Source organism: Staurois parvus, unplaced genomic scaffold (assembly GCF_062004578.1).
Source record: "Staurois parvus isolate SC_StPar_1 unplaced genomic scaffold, SC_StPar_1.0 ptg000020l, whole genome shotgun sequence".
Classification (NCBI taxonomy): domain Eukaryota; kingdom Metazoa; phylum Chordata; class Amphibia; order Anura; family Ranidae; genus Staurois; species Staurois parvus.
The window spans coordinates 14,169,931-14,194,561 of NW_028317816.1; the positions used below are offsets into that span (position 1 = coordinate 14,169,931).

General features: G+C 42.9%; 1 protein-coding gene across 1 annotated transcript in view; it reads right to left on the bottom strand.

Annotated features, from left to right (window-relative positions):
- Positions 1-11,390, bottom strand: part of LARS2 (leucyl-tRNA synthetase 2, mitochondrial) — a 269,656-nt gene extending 258,266 nt beyond the window's left edge. Inside the window, exon 1 of the mRNA XM_089687406.1 lies at positions 11,341-11,390. The gene's annotated coding sequence lies outside the window, so the exon portion shown is untranslated. The remainder of the gene's footprint in view (positions 1-11,340) is intronic.
- Between the last annotated feature and the right edge of the window lie 13,241 nt (positions 11,391-24,631).

Sequence of the window (24,631 nt, forward strand, 5' to 3'; positions counted from 1 at the left end):
CTCTCCAATCAACGTTTTAATCAAGGTACTCTGTTCTTCTGAACAATGTCTGGAACGACCCAATTTCCTCAGAATTTCAGAGAGAAATACACTGTAACCAGCATGTACAACATTTGCTGCCTTCCTTCCTTAAATAAGGGCAATAATTGCCACCTGTGTTTCAAAGAATGAATGACCTCACTAATAGAACTCCACACTGCTATTATTTTGAACATGCCCCTTTCAATTAGTGATTCAATGACACAGAATCAGCAGCATGCATGTCATGACTGTTGGGTCTGTTGGATTTCTATTACTCTACTACACCTGCTAGTAAATTATTTGCCATGTAGAAATATCATTTCTACCAAAAACAGTGATTGATCAGGTTAGTGATGTCTGACTGCTATTATTTTGAACACAACTGTATATAGCGCTGTCAATTTACACAATTAATATTATTATCCTTTGTTATATTTTAGCCCTACGGCCCCTTTTAGACGGGGTGGAGTTGGTCAAGTGGATTTATTTATTTATTTTAGGTACTTGTATAGCGCCGTCAATTTACACAGCACTTTACATATACATATTGTACATTCACATCAGTCCCTAACCCTCAAGGGGTGTACAATCTAAGGTCCCTAACTCCCATTCATATATATACATACTAGGGCCACTTTAGACAGGAGCCAATTAACCTACCAGCATGTCTTTGGAGTGTGGGATTAAACTGGAGTACCTGGAGGAAACCCACGCAGGTACAGGGAGAACATGCAAACTCCAGGCAGGTGGTGCCGTGGCTGGGAATCGAACCAACAACCCTGGTACTGCCAGGTGGAAGTGCTAACCAATTAGCCACTGTGCTGCCCATAATCAGCACCCTCACAGTTCCTTGAGAACTGCAAGCCATTAGCCGCAATGGCTGATGGTACTAATAGGCATTCATTCACAGGAAATTGTAATATAATGACACAGCTGTGTGGGCAGAGCCCCGCACAGTTGCACTTTTTTTAAATTGTGACAGTGAGATTTCGTACCCACTGTCATAGGGAGGGGAAATCGGGAAGGGGAGGTGGCAGGAGCTCGAACATGTTACATGCTCCACACTAAAAAACAAATATGAACTTAGCCTTTAAGCACTCCTCCCCCAGTTGAAAAAATCTTGTTTTTTGCAAAGTTGGGGAAACTCGCAGTGACATTACTCCTTTGGGTATGTGATAGTGCTTAGGTCCACCAATTGGCTGCTAGGACTGGAAAAGGGGAGCAGGTTGTATGCCCATACCCAGAAACAAGGAAGAGTAGTGAGGGAATGCAGCAAAGGGAGTATAAGGGCATTAAGGTAGGGGCCAGAGACATTGTCACTTTTTCCTGCATAGGCATAGTGACAATGTCTTTTTAAAGAGTAATTCCACTTTTGTTCAGAAAAAAAACAATCCACTCCGGGTGATCAATATACATTGTGGGGATTTTAACTAATTTTGTTTCAAATTCCTAACCTTTTTCTGCCCTGGAGAAAAAGCTATTTCTTGTGTGCAGAGTGAATCTGAATGGAAGTGATTTTTGCATTACTAATCAGCTAATGCACTTGCAGTGTTCTAATGAGGCAAGTGGCTGTGTCAGCATCCATTCAGAAGTAATTAACCTATTGGGAGCATTTAATAAAAAATGAAACTTTTGTTGCAGAGGATATTTAAAATCTGACTTGTATCTTAGTGCAGACTTCTGGGAAAATCTGTGAGCAAATCACACACACAGGACATTATGATTATAGGAAAGTTTTGTACAACAACTGTACACAGAAGGCCTCCAGGTTGCCACATTGTAGGTTGAAAAGGAAAGATAATTTTTAATAACAGTAAATTACAAAATGGGTTGTGTACCAATTGTATATATATATATTATACATATACATATATATACACACACACACACAGTGAAGGAAATAAGTATTTGATCCCCTGCTGATTTTGAATGTTTGCCCACTCACAAAGAAATGATCAGTCTAAAAATCGAATGGGGAGGTGTATTGTAACACTGAGAGACAGAATAGCAACAAAACATTCAAAAGAAATGCATGTCTAACAAATGATGCACTGTCTTGCATGTTCAGGAGGGAAATAAGTATTTGATCCCCTATCATTCAGCAGGATTTCTGGCTACCAGGTGTCTTTCATAAGGTAACAAGCTGAGATTAGCAGCAGTCTCTTAAAGGGAGTGCTGCTAATCTCATTTTGTTACCTGTATAAAAGACACCTGACCACAGGAGCAATCAAACAATCAGATTCCAAACTCTCCACCATGGCAAAGACCAAAGAGCTGAAAATATATATTTCATTCTATTTGCAATTTTTGTCTTCACAAAAGTAATGTTAGCCTTTGAGCATTCACAGATATTTAAAGCCTAGCTCCAGACAAAATCTTCCATTCCATCTATTTGATAGTGAAGCTAAATTTTAGTTACCCAAGAAACAATAAAAACACATTTTATTGTAAAGTTTGGGATTTTTTTTTTATTTATGCCCCCCTTAGGCACATTTTTTCTTAATTCCTGTCCAGGTGACAGGTGTCAATACAGGAAAATAAATCTCTGTGGGTCAGGCAGCATTTAAAATCTGTGACAGAGAAATCTTCTCCATGGTATTCAGTGGTGCTAGTAGAGGCCAGAGGCTGGAACTACAGCATACAGCAGCTATAAAAATTTAATAACTTTCTATGTTGCTGCATGGAGAAATCTCAAGGGGGCAGTACTCTGTAGAAATGACTTTGCAAATAAGTGCTACCCAGGAGCACTACAAGTCCCTGTCTTTCCACTATAAGCTGGGTTTTGTCAGTTTTCCAAAGTGAGAGCGGTAGTACTACAAAGATGGTGGCAGGCAGCCACTCTACAATTTATTTTTTCATGTTGTGCATGTCCCGCTGGGGGTGTTGCTATGGGTTAAAGGGTAACTCCACTTTCATGGGTGAAAAAAAATATCGCAAAAATAAATAAATAACACAGCATAAAATAATTGTGACACGAGTCATACTGTAATTTGATGTTATTAAATATGACCATTCCTTTTCAATCTGCAGTGATGTAACTTTCTGTAAAATACAATATGGAGGCATTCTGTAAATAGATGGTGTACAAAACGACCCCCCCAGAAACATAATTTTCTGAATGAGTGATTGGCTTACTGATTTTCCCAGAAGTCTGCACAAAGAGTCAGATTTTTGACATTCCCTGCAACAAAAATTAAATTTTGGTGAGATACCCCCAAAGAGAAATCACATCTAAGGTGTTATAGACCTTGTAATTTTCCTCATTTGAGCCCTGCAGGTGCATCAGCTGATTGATAATTATGAAATCACTCCCGTACAGATTCACTCTGCACATGGAAACAGGGGGTTATTTACTAAAGCTGGAGAGTTCAAAATCGGGTGCAGCGCTGCATAAAAAACAACCAGCTTCTAGGTTTGATTACCAAAGCTTACACTGAACACGCTGAAAAGAGAAGTTGATTGGCTACCATGCACAACTGCGCCAAATTTTGAGTGCAATAGTTTTAATAATTCTCCCCCATTATCTTCTGTGAAGATAATCATTGTTATTTTTGTCAGTTTCTTTAGGGAACTGAGCCTATTACCTGAACTTTTTTGCAAATTCTAACAATAATTGCTCCAAACTAGTCCTACTTGACTTCTAATGTTCTGACAAACTTCTTCTCAGGATCATGCCTTGATTGTCTAAAAAAAAAAGGGAACAAATTCCACAAATTCTTCTGTTCCAGAGATAAAACTATTGGATCCCTCGCCAGTCGCTGACATATTGGGGGAGATTTACTAAAACTGGTGCAGCTGTCCATGGTAGCCAATCAGCTACTATGACAATAAAACCTGGAAGCTGGTTACTATGCACAGCTGCACCTGGTTCTGTGTGCACAAGTTTTAGCAAATCTTCCCCATTGGAGTTGATTTACTAAAGGAAAATATTCTGTTCACTTTGCAAGGGAATTATCCCCAGAGCTTAGTGAATGAGATGAAACTGCTGGTTTTTTTTTTTTTTGTTTATTGGCTTTTGATCCTTGGATGTGATTGGATAAAATTTGAACACATTCACTAAGCTCTGGGACAGCTTCCCTTGTGAAGTGAACAGCCTATTTTCCTTTAGTAAATCACCCCCATTTTCTCCGAGCATCTTCTGGGTGCCAAAGTTTTGATTGGCTCCTAGGGATGATGTAACTCCAAAACATGTGCATCATTGATCCCAACACCATGCCGAGAATGTATGCTGAGCTGCGCATGCACATTGTACATTCAGTAGAAGATTGCAAGCAGGCAGATAAGTTTGTTTTGTTGCACAAAACACATAGCATGCCTCTTAGCAAAAAGAAGCCCCTAGCTCACAATCTTTTTTTTTTTTTTTAGTTCACTTCCGCTTTAAACCCAATCACTAAAATCTCATAAATCAATAAAACCTCTGCATTTTCTAACTTATTGCATTGCAACCAAGCAGTGCAGCAATGCTCATTTCATGCTTGTATGTCTTCTCAAACACTTACATGTATGTTATTCACCACTAATGGATCCAGCCCTACTTCTCTGAATGTAGGCAGGGGAGTGTGTGCCCCACACACACGACACTACACTATACTATAATACACTACACTACGGACAGAGCAGGCTCTAGCTGCTCTCAATCACTGGAAGTGGTGGGGGGAGCAGTGAAGTGACTTGCTGTCAGGGCTAGCATTATGTGGACATAAGAAGACGCCTCTGCATTGCCAGCTAGGTGCATGCATGCCACACATGCAAAGGTGGCTCCATGGAACCCTGTAAGGAGACAGAGCAACCTGAAGACAGGAACCGGGGAAGGAGGCATTTTTCACACAAGGAATTGAAAGCAACCACAGGCTTAAGTCAAAAGACAGGCATGCAAACATGGTATGCGGGCAGCACAGTGAAAAAATGGTTAGCACTCTCGCCTGGCAGTACAAAGGTCGTTGGTTCGAATCCCAACCACGGCACCACCTACCTAGAGTTTACATGTTCTCCCTGTACCTGCGTGCGTTTCCTCCAGGTACTCCGGTTTCCTCCCACACTCCAAAGACATGCTGGTAGGTTAATTGGATCCTGTCTAAATAGGCCCTAATATGTGTATGTATGAATGTGAGTTAGGGATTCAGATTGTACACTCCTTGAGGGTTAGGGACTGATGTGAATGTACAATATATATGTGTAAAGCGCTGCGTAAATTGATGGGGCTATACAAGTACCTGAAATAAATAAATAAATAAAATGTGCTGTGCCTGCCCTGAAGGTCCTTGTTCAGGCATTTACTATTATAACATTACGATCCTCTCTCCATGCCTTGTCAGAGTTTTGGAACTATACTTTATTTATTTCAGGTACTTGTATAGCGACGTCAATTTACGCAGCGCTTTACATATATATTGTATATTCACATCAGTCCCTAACATTCCAGGGGAGTACAATATAAAGGCCATTTCAGCACACATTACACAGCCATGGTTCAGGAAAGTCCAACCTGAGAAAATGCCATGCAGGCATTAGCATTACAGGGGTTCATGTAGACAGGAATGGGCTGTAAAGAGGCTGAAGGAGATCGGCAGCACTAGCATGCAACAAAAGATAAAAAGGTGATCTCTCTCTCTAATATATATACATGTCTCAAAAAAGAGAACCTGTCACCTGTGATTAAAAAAAATTGTTTTTATTTTTTTAAAAATTAAAGTTACATCCAAGCATATAACCCCCCCCCCCCCCGAAAAAAAAAATTTCAAAGCCCCCCACCTCCCACAAATGTACACACGTACAATCATAAAAGCACGTGCTGCAGCGCCTACGCATGAAAATGACTATTGATATACACATGTTATGTTATATCGCAGCACACGCCAGAATGAGAGCAATAATTCTAGCACCAGACTTCCTCCTTAATGCTAAACTGATGACCTATGAGGGGCTTTAAAAGCGTCGTGAAAAAAAGGGGGAGAGAACAATGTTCTTGGACAACTTGCCAGCCAGCTTGCTAACAACCGAATTAACCTGTCTAACAGTATGCGTTTATAACAGGGGTTTAGTTAGCACACATTTGCAAATACATACGTAAGCCACAGAGCCACGACACGGCACCCTGATCATCTGTGGTCCTAACTATAAAATTTATGAGTCCCCATAGTAGAGGCACATGCATTTAATGGATAGATCAAGGGCAGGTGGACCTGAGGGAGCCACCCCTCTTAAAGGCAAAGGAGTGCACTGGACCCCAGCATGTAGCACAATGGCAACCAGGGCCCTAGTGCACCCACGTACCAAAAACTCAAACATACTGTTAGACAGGTTAATTCGGTTGTTAGCAAGCTGGCTGGCAAGTTGTCCAAGAACATTGTTCTCTCCCCCTTTTTTCACTATGTGATGCCTGTTTATGTGTCCTTGCTTCATAAGCCAGTTATAGACTTGGGCGGGTGGCCACTTTTATGCATGTTTGAGTTTTTGGTACGTGGGTGCACTAGGGCCCTGGTTGCCATTGTGCTACATGCTGGGGTCCAGTGCACTCCTTTGCCTTTAAGAGGGGTGGCTCCCTCAGGTCCACCTGCCCTTGATCTATCCATTAAATGCATGTGCCTCTACTATGGGGACTCATAAATTTTAGAGTTAGGACCACAGATGATCAGGGTGCCGTGTCGTGGCTCTGTGGCTTACGTATGTATTTGCAAATGTGTGCTAACTAAACCCCTGTTATAAACGCATACTGTTAGACAGGTTAATTCGGTTGTTAGCAAGCTGGCTGGCAAGTTGTCCAAGAACATTGTTCTCTCCCCCTTTTTTTCACTATGTGATGCCTGTTTATGTGTCCTTGCTTCATAAGCCAGTTATAGACTTGGGCGGGTGGCCACTTTTATGCATGCTTTAAAAGCATCACCTATAAAAAAAAATATAGGATATTAAAGTTTGCTGCCATTTCATGAGCACATGTAAATTTAAGGTTTGACATGTTGGATATCTCTTTACTTGATGCAACCTTGTATTTTATATTTCACAAAAAAATTGGATATTTTATTGCTTTTTGTGCCTTAAATTTAAGTGTATTTTTTACTAAATATTTACATTTGCTAGGCCTTTGTGATAATATCGTGTGACATAAAAAATTGGAACTACTGCTATTTTATTCTCTAGGTTCTCTGATTTCAGAAAATATATAATGTTTTGGAGTTTTGTGTAATCTTCAGGCCTTAAATGATTTGTTAAACGTGTGCAAAAAATGCAAAAACAGCTCTGGCAGAGAAAGGGATAAAGGATAAGCCCGACACTCCCCTTTCCTGACAAGCACCCAATCTGTGCTCATCACAAAGCAAGGTCACTCCCCTCCCTGCTAGTCCCCGTGGGCGGTGCTGGAGACAGGCAGGGAGGGGAGGAGGAGATAAACAGCGCAATGTTAAAAATATGAAACGCTTAAGTCGCACATAAAGCCCCTTTTGTTTTTAACCACTTGCCCTCCAGAGGATTTATCCCCCTTCCTGACCAGGCCATTTTTTGCGATACGGAGCTGTGTTACTTTAACTGATAATTGCGCGGTCATGCAACGCTGCACCCAAATGAAATTTATGTCCTTTTTTCCCCCACAAATAGAGCTTTCTTTTGGTGGTATTTGATTGCCTCTGTGTTTATTTTTTAAGCTATAAACAAAAAAAGACCACCAATTTTGAGAATAAAAAACAATATTTTTGACTTTTTGCTATAAAACAAGTCCAGTAAAAAAATGTTAAAAACCAAATTTTGTCATAAATTTAGTCCAAAATGTATTCTGCTACATGTCTTTGCTAAAAAAAAAAATCCCAATACGTGTAAATTAATTTTTTACATGAAAGTTATAGCGTTTACAAATTGAAGTATATACACTGGAATTTCTTTCTTTTTTTTACTAGTAATGGCAGCGATCAGTGCCTTATAGTGGGACTGTGGCGGGCATTCTGACACTGGGGGGAACTGACTTGGTGTCACTAACATCCCCAGTGACACCAATACAGTGATTAGTGCTAATAAAAAGCACTGACACTGTACTAATGGCACTGGGCAGGAAGGGATTAATGTGGGGCAATCAAAGGGTTAACTGTGTGCTGTTTTACTATGTGGGCTGTGTGTGCTTTACACTGCAAGCACACTGCTTTGTATTTTATGATACCATGCTGCATTCATCTTGCCATCAATCTTCACAAGATTCCTGTGCCTCACCTTCAAAACATTAGCAAGCCACCGCCATGCTTCACAGTGAAGATGGTATTCTTCTCGCTATAGGCCTTGTTGACCCCTCTCCAAACACAGCGCTTATGGTTGTGAGCACAAAGCTCAATTTTGGTCTAGTCACTCCAGATTAGTGTGTCATAAGCCGTGAGGCGTGTGAAAGTGTTGTTTGGCCTATTGTAACCGGGCTTTTTTGTAACATTGTTGCTGTAAAGGCTTCTTTCTGGCATGTCTTCCATGCAGCTCACTTTTGTTCCAAGTATCATCGTATAGTGCTCCGGAACAGCCTGTGTTTATCCTGAGGTTACATGTGGGCTGTTCGATGTATCCCAAACAATTCTGGCAGTTGTGGCTGCAATCTTTCTTGTTCTACCTGACCTTGGCTTGGTATCAAGAGATCCCCAAATTTTATACTTCTTAATAAGTGATTGAACAGTACTGACTGGGATATTCAAGGCATTGGATATCTCTTTATATCCTTTTCCATCTTTGTAAAGTTTTATTACCTTGTTACGTAGGTCTTTTGACAGTTCTATTCTGCTAGCTATGGCTCATTATCTAGCCTCAGTGCATCCACAGGAGAGCTAACAAACTCATTGACTATTTATACACAGGCACTAATTGCAATTTAAAAATTAACCTTTAACTGCCATTTTAATCTGTGTGTCACCTTGTGTCTCTGTACCAAGGCCAAACATTGCAGGGTATGTAAACCTTTGATCAGGACCATTTGGGTGATTTCTAGGAATGCGCAGATACCCTTTTTTTTATCAGGGAGTATGAGTACTGATACTTTTGGTCAAGTACTCACCAATACCAATACTTTGTGGTAACGTTTGCGCCCATAGCAAATGAACGAGAGTAAAGCACACTGCAAAGAATAGAATGCAATTTGAACAAGAATGCGGTGCAATTCTTGTTCAAATCTCATGCAGTTTTCCCACCCCTCCTGTGTGAACCCAGGCTTGTCATAGCTGGCAGGGAAGACAGTATGGGTTAGATGGCTTCTGATTGGTCAGCATTGTCACAGTGCTGAACAATCAGAAGCCATCTAGCCCGCTGCAGGGAGAGGAGAGAAAACCCCAGACCTGTGAAGTGGCTTTTCATTTTGTGGCAGCATGGAATGCAATTTGAACGAAATGCGATGCAATTCTTGTTCAAATCTCATGAAGTTTCCCCACCCCTTCAAGCTTGTCATAGCTGGCAGGGATGACAGTAAGGGTTAGATAGCTTCTGATTGGTCAGCATTTCTTTTTACCAGGGAGTACGAGTACTGATACTTTCGATCAAGTACTCACCAATATCGATACTTTACGATAAAATTTGCACTCATACCAAATGAACGGGCGTAAATCGCACGGCAAATAATAGAATGCAATTTGAACAGGAATGTGGTGCAATTCTTGCTCAAATCCCCCGATAAAAGTGCTTGAATCAAGATCTTACACTGCAGGAAGTGTAGTCACCCTATAACAGGAAGTGTCTGAACCTTAACCTCTGCAAGTGTTGTTACCCTATAAGAGGAAGTGTCTGAGCCAGGATCTTTCACTGCAAGAAGTGTTGTCACCCTATATAAGGAAGTGTCTAAACCTGGACCTCTCGCTGCAGGAAGTGTTGTCACCCTATAACAGGAAGTGCTTGAACCTTGACCTCTCACTGCAAAAAGTGTTGTCAGCCTATAAGAGGAAGATTCCCCGCACTGCAAAAGTGCAATTACCCTATAAGAGGAAGGTTCCCCTCACTGGAGGATGTGTAGTTACCCTAAAAGAGGACGATTCCCCACACTGCAGGAAGTGTAGTCCTCCTATAGGAGGAAAGCTCCCCTCACTGCAAGATGTGTAGTCACCCTATAAGAGGAAAGCTCCCCTCACTGCAGGAAGTGTAGTCACCCTATAGGAGGAAGGCTCCCCTCATTGCAGGAAATGTAGTCACCCTATAGGAAGAAGGCTCCCCTCACTGCAGGAAGTGTAGTCACCCTATAGCTGGAAGGCTCCCCTCACTGCAGGAAGTGCAGTCACCTTACAGAAGGAAGGTTCCCCTCACTGCAGGAAGTGTAGTCACCCTATAGCTGGAAGGCTCCCCTCACAGCAGGAACTGTAGTCACCTTACAGGAGGAAGGTTCCCCTCACTGCAGGAAGTGTAGTCACCCTATAGGAGGAAGGTTGCCCTCACTGCAGGAAGTGTAGCCACCTTACAGGAGGAAGGTTCCCCTCACTGCAGGAAGTGTAGTCACCTTACAGGAGGAAGGTTCCCCTCACTGCAGGAAGTGTAGTCACCTTACAGGAGGAAGGTTCCCCTCACTGCAGGAAGTGTAGTCACCCTATAGGAGGAAAGCTCACTGCAGGAAGTGTAGTCACCCTATAGGAGGAAAGCTCACTGCAAGAAGTGTAGTCACCCTATAGGATGAAAGCTCACTGCAGGAAGTGTAGTCACCCTATAGGAGGAAAGCTCACTGCAGGAAGTGTAGTCACCCTATAGGAGGAAAGCTCACTGCAGGAAGTGTAGTCACCCTATAGGAGGAAGGCTCCCCTCCCTGCAGGAGGTGTAGTCACCCTATAGGAGGAAGGCTCCCCTCACTGCAGGAAGTGTAGTCACCCTTCAGGAGGAAGGATCCCCTCACTGCAGGAAGAGTAGTCACCCTATAGGAGGAAAGCTCACTGCAGGAAGTATAGTCACCCTACAGGAGGAAGGTTCCCCTCACTGCAGGAAGTGTAGTCACCCTATAGGAGGAAGGCTCCCCTCATTGCAGGAAGTGTAGTCACCCTACAGGAGGAAGGTTCCCCTCACTGCAGGAAGTGTAGTCACCCTACAGGAGGAAAGCTCACTGCAGCACCACCAGGTGTTATTTTTAATAAATGTCCAGATTTACACATATTAAACATGTCATGTGTGCAATTCTTTTCCCATTACCCCTTAATGACAGTTCAGTATCTGTGTAACATTTCATGTCATCAGCAGCAGAGTATTCTACCGTCTTCACAGCAGCCTCCTCCTTCTCACACAGTAATACGGAAGCAGCGTAGCAAGCCATGCTACCCTGTGTACTCTCACCCACTACAACAACCAGCAGTGATCCCCCAATGAATGAACCACAGTGACCCACACAGCACGTCCTACCTCTCTCCTCCAGGACACACGCTGGATGACATCACCATCATGTGACCCGACACTGGGTGACGCTGCTGCACCATGTGACTGTGAATGCCAGACTTGAATAGATGGCGGGGGAGTGACGGTCATACGGAGTGCACTGTGGTGTCTTCCTGGTGTCTGTACAGCACTTCCAGTCCAGTGTGTCATGTGTCACCCTGTGAGAGCCCTACTGCTACTATAAGTGTAGAGGAGGCACAACATCCTTCCTAAATACATACCCACCTACCTCTCTGATAAGGGCAAGAGGGACACTTACCGGCATCCTTCACCTTATACAGAATGTGATGAGTAAAGTGACAGGAAAAGATATTCTTTTTGTATTTCCCCCAATGCTAAATACTTACATTATGTGACGGCTGCTGATGTCCACTTCTTCCCTCCACCTGATTCTAGTCATCCCTCTCAGCGCTGGCACCAGCGACCTCTGCTCCAGTGACTCCTTCTTTATGAGTCCCATGGTGTCACCCCTGCATATGTGCTCCTAACTTACATACTCTGCTTCATACTGCCTAGAGCAGCAAGCCCCCCTCTTATGTCCTCCAAAGTGACCGCTCCTCCTGTCCTCAGCACAGTCCTCCCTTACCCAGAAGTTCAAGGAACTGGGTAAACGCAAATGGCAGAGAATGGGGAGATGTCTAGTTCACACCACAAAATCACACTTCAATCCGTTTCTGCATGTGCATTTTTAACACGTTTTTGATGCTTTTCCGGATGTGTTCCAAATAATTTTTTTCAGAGTTTTTTTTTTCGCTTTACTGGGGTCTGGTGTGTTTTATGATATGTTTTTGATGCGTTTTACCACTTTCTAGTACAGTTCTGTGTAGGAAAAATGCAGTATGTTCTACTTTTTTTTTCTGCAATGGGAATGCAGTGAAACTGCAAGTACTGGTGTGAACTGTGCCATTGAAAACCATGTAACCTACTTTCTATGTGTTTTGGTTGCACACAAAAAAGCCCTGGAATGTATGTGGTGTGAACTAACCTCAATGTTTGACCACATTGGGCTATTGGGGACTGCTGCCTTGCTTATTAGTGATGGGTTCATAAAGCGTCACAAAGCAAAACTGTTTTTCTAGGTTTTCGGTAGCACTACCCCCTTAGGAGTTGCTGAAGATTTGGGTCCCCCTCAAGGGCGGACTGACAACTCATGGGGCCCCAGGCAATAGGGGATCATGGGTCCCCTGTGTCCTTGTCGAAACTCAAAAAAGCTTATGAAAAAGGTACCAGGGGCATCTCATGGGGCCCCCTACTGACCCAGTGCCCGAGTTTCCAAATGGTCAGTCAGCCCCTGGTCCCCCTATAGTCCTGCACAGCCAGGCAACACGCATTTTCCACACAGACTTGCATCCAGAAGACAGTAACCAGTCCTTGAGCTTGTTTTTTTTTTTTATTAGGGGAAGTGAACTTGAATGGGTTAAGGGGTGTATGGCATGCCCAAGGAAACGGCAAGTGAGGAAAATCTTCCTGGAACTATTTACAAGGCTCTTTAACCATTAGCCACCCGGCCAATGGCCGAATTGCGGCATGCAAAATCCATTAGCGTTCCGGTAGGATGCCATATGGCGTCCTCCTGGTCATCCGCAGTTTGCGCGCCTGCAGAGCCACGCAGCGGCGCGATCTGTCACCGGCCGTGTACCTCGGACATGGCCGATAACAGATCTGAGTACCGGCCCCGTTGCCGGTACCATGTGACCTGCTGTGACCAATCACAGCAGGTCACATGACAGTTGTACACAATGGATGGCTTCATTCATGCCATCCGTTGTATACTAGTGTGTGTAGCTCTGATTGGTCACGGCGATCACATGTACAAGCTGGGCTAATCACAGCCCAGCTGTGTCATGTGATTAGCTGTAGCCAAATCACAGCTAAGCACAAAAAAAAAAAGCCCTGAATGAATCGATGTCATTCAGGTAAATGCTTGCTTATAGCAAAGTAATTCTTTGCTATAAGCAAATTGTGTAAAAAAAAAATATTGATCACTTCCCCAAAGTAGTACAATGTTACTATGGTAACATTGTACTACTTTGGTCATAGTGAAATAAGAAAAAAAAATTGTGAATAAAAATGTAATAAAAAATTAAAAATAATAAAAAAATTTTTAAAAAATTATATATTTTTTTTCATACTGTCACCAGTCAGTGTCCCTGATCACCGCCATGCCAGTTATGATGACACTGTACTGCACTGGTGACAATATGTAAAAACAAAATAGTGAAAATAATTTTTTTCATTTTCCGAAAAATTATGACAAAAAAATACAACTTCAAAAAACTGGCCATGCCTCTTATGAAGTACATCGGACTGTCTACTTTGCAAAAAGGGGTCATTTGGGGGATATCTGTACTGTTCTGACATTCTTGGACCTCAAGAAATTAGATTGGCTGTCAGTACTTCAGGATTGATCAATTTTCAGATCTATACCACAGTTTGTGAACTCTATAACTTTCCTACAAACTAAAAAATACATCCTAATTTGGGTTATTTTCACCAAAGACATGTAGCAGAACACATCTTGGCCTAAATTTATGAAGAACAATTATTTATTTGCAAACGTTTATAACAGAAACAAAGAAAAAAGTGGGTTTTTTCTTCAAAATTTCCAGCCTTTTTTTGTTAATTTAGCAAAAAATAAAAACCCCAGAGATGATTAAATACCACCAAAAGAAAGTTCTAGTTGTGTGAAGAAAATGATAAAATCATTGTCATTCAAATGTGAGAGTGCTGAAACCTGAAAAATGGCCTGGGCAGGAAGGGGGTAAAAGTGCCCTGTATGGAAAGGGTTAACAGCCTCCCGCCCACCATATAAGGAAATGACAGGCGGGCGGCGTCATATGATGTCCTCCCCCTCTAACTGCACATGTGCGACCACTGGGACCCTGGGACACAGCGGTTCACAGTAAAGAGCCAATGATGTTGGCTCTGTCTTGTGATCAGTTGTGTCCAATCACAGCTGATTGCATGTAAACAGGAAATGACGATTATCGGCACTCCTCCCCTCACGCTGACAGCACATGAGGAGAGGAAGTAAGCGGCATTCCTCAGAAGGGACATCACTGATCATCAGAGCACAGATGATCAGTGTAGCCCCATCAGTGCCCCCTGTCAGTGCCCATCAATGCCACAGTGTAGCCCCATCAGTGCCACCTGTCAGTGCCCATCAATGCCACATACCAGTGCACATCAATGCCACATATCAGTGCCTACCAGTGCACATCAATGCCACATATCAGTGCCCATCAGAGCTGCCTTTCAGTGCCAACTATCAGTGCCAGTCAGTGACACTATCTGCCGCCAATCATTGCAACTTATCAGTGCCAGTCAGTGCCACCTACAGTGGGGCAAAAAAGTATTTAGTCAGCCACCAATTGTGCAAGTTCTCCCATGATGAGAGAGGCCTGTAATTGGCATCATAGGTAGACCTCAACTATGAGAGACAAAATGAGAAAACAAATCCAGACAATCACATTGGCTGATTTGGAAAGAATTTATTTGCAAATTATGGTGGAAAATAAGTAATTGGTCACCTACAAATAAGCAAGATTTCTGGCTCTCACAGACCTGTACCTTCTTCTTTAACCATTAGCCGCCCAGCCAATGGCCGTTTGGCGGCTTGAAAAGCGCTGCAGCTTTCCGGATGCACGCCATTTGGCGTGCTCCCGCACATGCGCGGTTTGCGCGGTTGCAGAGCGACGCAGCAGTGCGATCTGTCACCGCCCGTGCACCTCGGACACGGCCGATGACAGATCCGAGTACCGGCTCCCGTTGCCGGTACCATGTGACCTGCTGTGACCAATCACAGCAGGTCACATGACAGTTGTATACAATGGATGGCTTCATTCATGATGCCATCCATTGTATACTAGTGCCTAGCTGTGAATGGTCACAGCTAATCACATGCACATGTCATGTGATTAGCTGTGACAAAATCACAGCTAAGCACAAAAAAAAAAAAAAAAAAAAGCTGAATGAATCGATTTCATTCAGGTAAATGCTTGCTTATAGCAAAGTAATTCTTTGCTATAAGCAAATTGTGTAAAAAAAAAAAAATACTGATCACTTCCCCAAAGTAGTACAGTGTTACTATGGTAACATTGTACTATTTTGGTCATAGTAAAATATGAAAAAAAATCTTAAAAAAAATGTAATAAAAAATTTAATATAATAAAAAAATTAAAAAAAAATATATATTTTTTTTCATACTGTCACCAGTCAGTGTCGCTGTTCACCGCCATGCCAGTTACATGATGACGCTGTACTGCACTGGTGACAGTATGTAAAAAAAAAAATAGTGAAAATAATTTTTTTAATTTTTTCATTTTCCGAAAAATTATGACAAAAAAATACAACTTCAAAAAACTCGCCATGCCTCTTATGAAGTACGTCGGACTGTCTACTCTGCAAAAAGGGGTCATTTGGGGATATCTGTACTATTCTGACATTCTTGGACCTCAAGATATTAGATTGGCTGTCAGTACTTCAGGATCGATCAATATTCAGATATATACCATAGTTTGTGAACTCTATAACTTTCCTACAAACTAAAAAATAATTTGGGTTATTTTCACCAAAGACATGTAGCAGAATACATCTCGGCCTAAATTTATGAAGAACAATTATTTATTTGTAAACTTTTGTAACAGAAACAAAGAAAAATGTGTTTTTTTTTCAAAATTTTTGGTCTTTTTTTGTTAATTTAGCAAAAAATAAAAACCCCAGCGGTGATTAAATACCACAAAAAGAAAGCTCTAGTTGTGTGAAGAAAATGATCAAATTTTAGTTTGGGTACAATGTTGTATGACCGCGCAATTGTCATTCAAAGTGTGAGAGCGCTGAAACCTGAAAACTGGCCTGGGCAGGAAGGTGTAAAATTGCACGGTATTGAAACGGTTAAGAGGCTCCTCTGTCCTGCACTCATTACCTCTATCAATGGCACCTGTTTGAACTTGTTATCAGTATAAAAGACACCTGTCCACAACCTCAAACAGTCACACTCCAAACTCCACTATGGTGAAGACCAAAGAGCTGTCGAAGGACACCAGAAACAAAATTGTAGACCTGCACCAGGCTGGGAAGACTGAATCTGCAATAGGCAAGCAACTTGGTGTGAACAAATCAACTGTGGGAGCAATAATTAGAAAATGGAAGACATACAAGACCACTGATAATCTCCCTCGATCTGGAGCTCCATGCAAGATCTCACCCCGTGGGGTCAAAATGATCACAAGAACGGTGAGCAAAAATCCCAGGACCACAAGGGAGGGACCTAGTGAATGACCTGCAGAGAGCTGGGACCAACGTAACAAAGGCTACCATCAGTAACACACTACCCCGCCAGGGACTCAGATCCTGCAGTGCCAGACGTGTCCCCCTGCTTAAGCCAGTACATGTCCGGGACCGTCTGAAGTTTGCTAGAGAGCATTTGGATGATCCAGAAGAGGATTGGGAGAATGTCATATGGTCAGATGAAACCAAAATAGAACTGTTTGGTAGAAACACAACTCGTCGTGTGTGGAGGAGAGAGAATGCTGAGTTGCATCCAAAGAACACCATACCTACTGTGAAGCATGGGGGTGGCAACATCATGCTTTGGGGCTGTTTCTCCGCAAAGGGACCAGGACGACTGATCCATGTACAGGACAGAATGAATGGGGCCATGTATCGTGAGATTTTGAGTGCAAACCTCCTTCCATCAGCAAGGGCATTGAAGATGAAATGTGGCTGGGTCTTCCAACATGACAATGATCCCAAACATACCACCCGGGCAACAAAGGAGTGGCTTCGTAAGAAGCATTTCAAGGTCCTGGAGTGGCCTAGCCAGTCTCCAGATCTCAACCCCATAGAAAACCTTTGGAGGGAGTTGAAAGTCCGTGTTGCCCAGCAACAGCCCCAAAACATCACTGCTCTAGAGGAGATCTGCATGGAGGAATGGGCCAACATACCAGCAACAGTGTGTGCCAAGCTTGTGAAGACTTACAGGAAATGTTTGACCTCTGTCATTGTCAACAAAGGATATATAACAAAGTATTGAGATGAACTTTTGATATTGACCAAATACTTATTTTCCACCATAGTTTGCAAATAAATTCTTTCCAAATCAGCCAATGTGATTGTCTGGATTTTTTTTCTCATTTTGTCTCTCATAGTTGAGGTCTACCTATGATGCCAATTACAGGCCTCTCTCATCTTTTTAAGTGGGAGAACTTGCACAATTGGTGGCTGACTAAATACTTTTTTGCCCCACTGTATCAGTGCGCGCCAGTGCTGCCTACAGTAACAGTTCCAATCAATGCCGCCTATCAGTGCCATATATGAGTGCTGCCTTTCAGTGCCCATCAGTGATGCCTGTCAATGTCCATCAGTGCCACCTATCAGTGCCTCCTCATCAGTGCTGCCTATCAGTGCCCATCAGTGCAGCCTTATTAGCGCACATCAGTGAAAGAGAAAAATTACTTCTTTACAAAATTGTATAACAGAAACTAAGAAAAAACGTTTGTTTTTTCAAAATTTTCAGTCTTTTTTAGTTCAGAAAAAAAAAACAGTGGTGATTAAATACCACCAAAAGAAAGTTCTGTCTCAAAAAAAAAGATACAAATTTTGTTTGGATACAGTGACCGCGCAATTGTCATTCAAAGTGCGTCAGCGCTAGAAGCTGAAAATTGGCCTGGGCAGGAAGGGGGTAAAAGTGCCCAGTAGGCAAGTGGTTAAAACAAAGATCTTCTTGGTGAGCTAGTCAGCCTCTCCTGGTGTACCACCCCAGACTCCAGATAATCCTCTTCTATTCAGCTGTCTGAAGGAATCCCCAGGCAGGGGATCCAGTGCCTGCCACTGCAGTGTGAGACAGTCCCGGGTAAGACAGCTAATATGCTTTTTCACCAGAGTGATTCTTTACCCTACTGGCCCAGGGTGTGTAGGTCTTCAGTTTGTGAGCTGATGGATTGGTCGCTGCTCTCAGGCCTTCCGCTGGGCCGCTCCTTCCCTGCGGCACAGATGGTCCTTGCTCTTTGGGCCAATGAGGTCCTGAGCTTTCCTCCTTTCCAGCTCCACTGCCAGGAGGTGAGCCACTTCTCAGCCGGGGCCTCTCCCAGGCTCCTGCTCTTCAGCCTCTCACTTCAATTCCACCCAAACTCTGCCATCGAGCAGGCTCAGTCACTCTTAAGGCCTGTCCTGACCCCATGCCAAGCCTCCTGTTGGGGATTGGTCAGGACCCCTCTAGAGTGCAGACCAACTCCTCCTCACCCCCGCCCACTTAGCTCTAGAGACTCCTCCAAGTCTCTAGATCAGGGGGGAGGTGTCAGGGAACTCTGCAGAGCCTCTCAGCCCTGACCCAAATTTGTCATTGTCATCCTTGCAAGACATCTGATCCTAGATTCCAGAACACCACACAGAACTACAAGTCCCAGCAGTGTAGAAAGCAAATTCTGTATCAGCAGTTCCACGTATTTTCTAGTCTCCTTCTAAGGAGGCCTGCAACCATGAGCTCCTCTGTCCATCACTGGAGTAAGCTCTGGACAGTCTGACCCTTTCTGGCAGCATAGGGATGTTATATTCTCCTTTGAATTAAGCCAAGCCTTAAGCACCCAGGGTCAGCATGTCTGGCTTTTTCCAGCTACAGGTCACTGTGCTGTCTGTAATCCCTGCAGAGATCAACCTCATCTCCTACCCCCTGTGGGGCACAGGAATTCATAGATAATTTAATCAAACTGCTTTACATACTGTTGAATTCAACAAAACAACACACAAAAAAATAATATTGATCTCCCCTCCTCCAATCACAGAACATCTTGTGTTTACTGAAAAGAATTCAAGACATTTTGGTAATGGACGAGTTGCAGAGCAAATGACCCACTGTGATCTGTGCGCTCCAGCTACAAGTGTAAGTTTCAGTGTCGGACATTCGGTGCTGAATATATGGGGGGAATGATTGTAAGAGTATTGCATAACACAGCAGCTGCACACAATGCATTAGTGTTTATTTGCTTTTCAATGCAAACGGTAAAAAAAACATTTCAGAGTTCAGCTTTAAATCCCCTGCCAGGTTATTTCTTTATTTGTTGACTGTTTCTGCCATTGGGGAAATTTCTCTTTGCTTCTTGTCCAGAGATTCAAGAGAACTGATATTCTCACTGGGAGATTTCTTCTCTTGTTCTGTTCACAACCCTATCTTTCTTTTTCAGTGACAAATAGTGGGTGTAATCTCCCCAATAGGGAAACATATAGCAATAAAATGTCTATACAAAGTACAGAACTATTTTTCACTAAATTGTCAAACTAGAAATAAATACAATTCCTTTAATTCACCTACAAGTTTAGAATAACAAATATATTGTTGTGAATTCTTACTCTGTGGTCCAGTCAATGGGGCATCAAGCAGAGGTCAGTCAAGGTCAATGGGACAGTCATGATTAGAGAAGATGTCTTACACTCCGGTCACATCAAGCCCAACTTTGAAATCAAGCGATTTACAATGAAGTCGCACAATTTCAAAGTCGCGGGACATGTCGATTTCAGGTGCGATTTGCAAGACATCTGATACAGATGTCTATGCAAATCGCACCAAAAGTAATGCATGTACTGTGACAATTGTGTGCAATAGAGACATGGATGCTGTACGTGACAGCCATCTTGTTAGGCCTCAGCCATTTTGTCTCTCCTCCCTCCTCTCTCTTGAAACGGAATTTGTAGCTGTAAGTTGAACCGACTTCAAAAAGGGCCTCTTATCTTAAATAAAACACAGATAGATGAGCTCCAGAGTTATAAACTGCTAATTAGTCTGGTGCAGGAGGTCTGCTTTGAAAACCACTTTCCTCTGCCCGATCGTAAAACAATAACTCAGTCAGCCATGACCTGTTAGGCCATTAGGGCTCTAGGATGCAGAGAGTGCCATAAAACATCCATTCCACATGTAACCATTTCACATACAATTCATAAAGTTCAGCAGGAACTGAGCACATTAATATTAGGTATATATTTAGAAAAGTCCTTTCGTGTCGAGTCAAACGAGGTCATACATGACTATATTAACACCTAGGAGAGAGAAGAAGCAGTCTCTTCCCTCCTGGGTGACAAGGGTACGCTGTGTTTGGTATCCCTGGGTTTGAAATATAATTCTGAATATTAATCTGCCAGTTGCTAGAATACCACCTGCACATACCTGAAGTTATTAATATTAGTATGAAACTGCAGTTGGAACTTGGTCATTAACTTGGGGGCCGCCTAGCACCCTTCCCCAAACTCAATGATTGGTCATTTGTTCTCAGGCTGGAAATGACAGGTCTGGAGAATATAGGAGGTATACACAGGAATTTGAAGTGGAAGCCCCTTTAAGGCAGGGTTCCTCAAACAGGGTTCCTTGGAACCCTGGGGTTGCTTCAGAGGTTGCTAGGGGGTTCCTTGAACATTAAGTGATTTCTGCTTCTCAGATGAGTAATCGCTGACAACAATGATCTTTTTAGCCAGTAAGTGGGGGATTTTTCCCATTGACCACAACTATAAGGAGCATTCCCGGTGACCATCACATTAATCTACTGTGTACTGTGAGCTGTATATATAATAATTATTAGGAGGGGTATCCTGAAGCCAAAATGTTACTTCAAGGGTTCTTCTTTGTTAAAAAGGCTGAGAAAGGCTGCTTTAGGACAAGTGCATGTATACCCATTAGGGGTCATTTATAATGCAGGAGAGTTTGTGGAGATAAAGTCAGTGCAAAATTTTAATTGTGTTGTTTTAAAAAAAGTTGTCTCTATTATAGCAATGTTAGATCACATTTTTTAGAGTAATTTCTGCAAAAATGTAGGTTTCACAAAGTTTTTCCTACTCCGCTACACATGCGCTTGCCTTCACAAATGTGGACCCAGGTGCCAGCTCCCAAAAGGCTTATCTCCTGTCGCACAATCAATTAGTTTGAGGAAAAAAATAGCTGAGCTTCAGAATTAAAGCCACATCCTGTAATTATTGATCTTTTCGATGTAGAACAGACCACCTGAACTCCTCCCTTGCTTGTATTAAGCTTAGTCATAGAGTATGTATTACATACCATTTGTACTATTTCATCTCAACCAAATGTTTCCATTGTGGAACAAGGATCATGGTAATGTGTCCTTACTTTAGGAAGTACACAACCAATGTGTGACCTGCTGTGAAAATGAAATGATCAAGGAAGGAAAACATTGTTAATTGCTACATATTGCTTCACTGTTATACAGCAATTATTAGAGATACAGGCCCTGATTTGTTAAATTGTGAGCTGAAGTGAAATTTTATTGAAATCATTCTACAGTTGTCACGAGCTCCCACTAGGGAGCAGATTGGCCACCATTACACAATAGTAATGTCAACTGAGGCTAGGCAGTGGCATTGGCCACAAAGCTGACACGTAGAACAGCAAAGAGTCTAAGCAGAAGCAGGATATCCATTGCCATCAGTGTGCCCACCCATGCTGCACTGGTGAAAGCCCTTAGAAGGGTCAAGGCGCAGGCATCTAAGGAAAAGCCTTGCCTTCACCGGAGCTTCCTGAAGGTGGAGATGAGTTTTGCTTCAGGCTATACCCAGGTTGTGGCCCACTGATTCAACCGAGCTACTAAAAACTGAGAGCTGGTATGCAGGAAAGGGAAGTGCGGGGACACTAGGATTTCAAGTCTATAGGTAACACAGTCCGAACTAGAGGAGTGCATGGGAACACAGAGAGGCTGAGGTGAGGAAAATGGGCTAAGAGTGCACAGAGTCACTGGGGCAGGATGCAGACTGGGGAACATGAGGATCACAGGAACAGGGAACATGGCAAAAGGTACAGGTTGGAGTGTGCAGAGATCAAAAGGCTGAATGCAGACTTGGAGTACACAAGGGTCACAGGGCTAGGTACAGGCTGGAGGACACAAGGATCACAGGGCTTCATTCAGGAAGTACCGTAGTACACTAGAGTCACTGGAGAGACTGACGGCACTGGGGAGCAGAGGATATGTGAGGAGGTGGTGAGGATCAAAGGATAGATCACTAGAACATGTAGGGGGTCCAGTAGCTAGCTTGTTGATGCGTTGCTTGAACACTGAATAAGGACATTCTAGCCCTTTAGGACAGCCCCCCTCTGTAACTGTCTGTGGCACTGCAGGAAGCCAGGGGCTGCACATAGAGGGGTAGATCTGGCACTGGAACAGGTTAGTATGACACCATTGTTGAGGCTGATACTGCAAACCTCATAAAGTTATACCTCTTGAGACCATTCTTGGCCACACCAACCTCCTGAGCAAATCACTAAATTTGAAGAGCATGATTTACAAGCATTATAAAGGATTAGGAAGGGCATAGACCATTTTGACAATCAGATTTCACTGAGGATAACCTTGGCTATTTTTCATGTTGAGTTCCTCAGATTTGTAACATAGCCACTTTAAGGTCTCGTTCACACCATACATGCAGAAAAACTCAAGGAAACTGATGTGTAGATATCACTTGCAGAGACATCAGTATACATCAGTTTTCATGCACGCCTCATTGAGTTTTATACACGTTGCAGGTTCCTCTGCAGAAAAAATGTGCACGTGATACTAGTGTTGTGGTGTAAACAGGGCACATAGAGAACAATTGATTTTGTTGCGCCCTTGCAGAATGTGTGCAGAAAAACTGACGTCTCCTGCACCATGGTGCGAACAAGCCTAAAGGGAATGTACATTGTTTTATCTTTTCTTTATTACGATTAGGACTAAAAATACATTGTTAAATACATTTTGTCACTTTCAGTTAAGTAAAGCTTGGTACACAATACTAGTCTTTTTTTTTCTTCAACCCAGCAGGCTGAGCGAAAAAAAAACCTCACAGCTTAGGAAGAGCCACTGTACTAACTATCTGAAAACTGACCCCAAAGCAATATAGTTTCCCTTTAAAAGCACCCGCCACTTGCCGGTTTACGTTTTGTTTCATAACAGAATTAAAATATATCAGACAAAGACTGTGATGACGTGCTCTTCTCATATGTACATGGACGCAACCTCCATTTTGTTAAGAATCTCCATTTTCTCCCCTCATACTTTCCCCCTCCCTCTCTGAGAGGCACAGTGACATATGGCAGTGTGTGTGTGTGTTAGGAGTGTCACAGGAGGCCAGAGCCCAGCAGGGGGCTAGGAGCTATAAAGTCCCCAAGGGAGCTGGGGCCTCACTGTCTAAAGAACCTGTGCCATTTAACACTTCGTAAAAAGATAACGCAGCCTTCCCAGGAGTTCAAAGACATCCCATGGAATGTGGGAACAGCTAGCTCTTTTAAAAATCCATTTTTCCCCTATGTCTCATATCTTGGAATATGAGAGACTAACATAAAAAACGGGCATATCGTCACATTGGCCACGAGGAGGCGAACAGTTTGATAGGTTATTCTTCGTGGTTGGAACACATAAAAAATCAGAAAAGTAGATCTCGTGAACCATTCAGTGTAGAATTTCATAATTCATGTCTAACCGTGTTATCCAGACGATTACCTCAACCATTATAGTGTTATTGCGGATATCGCCGAGTTTCCTCTTTCTCTGTACAAAAAGGAGTTGGTGGCAGTGTGAAGGGTTAATTGCGTAATTAACCTGACCCAGTAACAATCGCTCAGGCTGCCGATACATCGATTGTGGTCCATTAGATGAAAAATCGTTGTGCAGGGTGTGGCTGGGTGTGGCATTGTTACGCACGTGACATCGCGGTTTTAGATTGGCTAGTCCTTCGGTCATGAGTTTGGTGAGAAGGGTTGGGATCTGATGCCGCGGTCGTCCTATATTGGTGACAGCAATCGTGGGATCGTCGCATATTGGTGGCAGCGATCCCGCGTCCATCACAGTACAGCATGACTCACTAGTGATAATTGAACAGTTAATCCTGCCGTATGTTTTCTGCCAGTGACTACTTTTCTTGCTGCCCTACTAAATCTTTCAGTTTGCATGCCCAAAATTAATTTATTTAGTTTATTGAAGTAAATAAATAAACCAATAGAAAAAGCGCCACACTATATAAACAAATTAAACCGTGTATTAGCAGCAACACCCACTCAAAAAAATATATAAAAAATTATTTTGGCAAATAAACGGTACCGCCCCTTGATGACGTCGTGACTAAACGCATTGGGCGTGGCCTATTCGATGTTGCCGTCAGGACGCTCCTTTTCCCAGTGTGTGTCGGATGTGATCCGCGGTGAGCGGGGATCGTCCATTACTTTAGCGCTGTGTATTGCCGATTAAGCTGGTGTCTGTCTGGACACCTCTCTTGTGAGTTGTTTGGTATT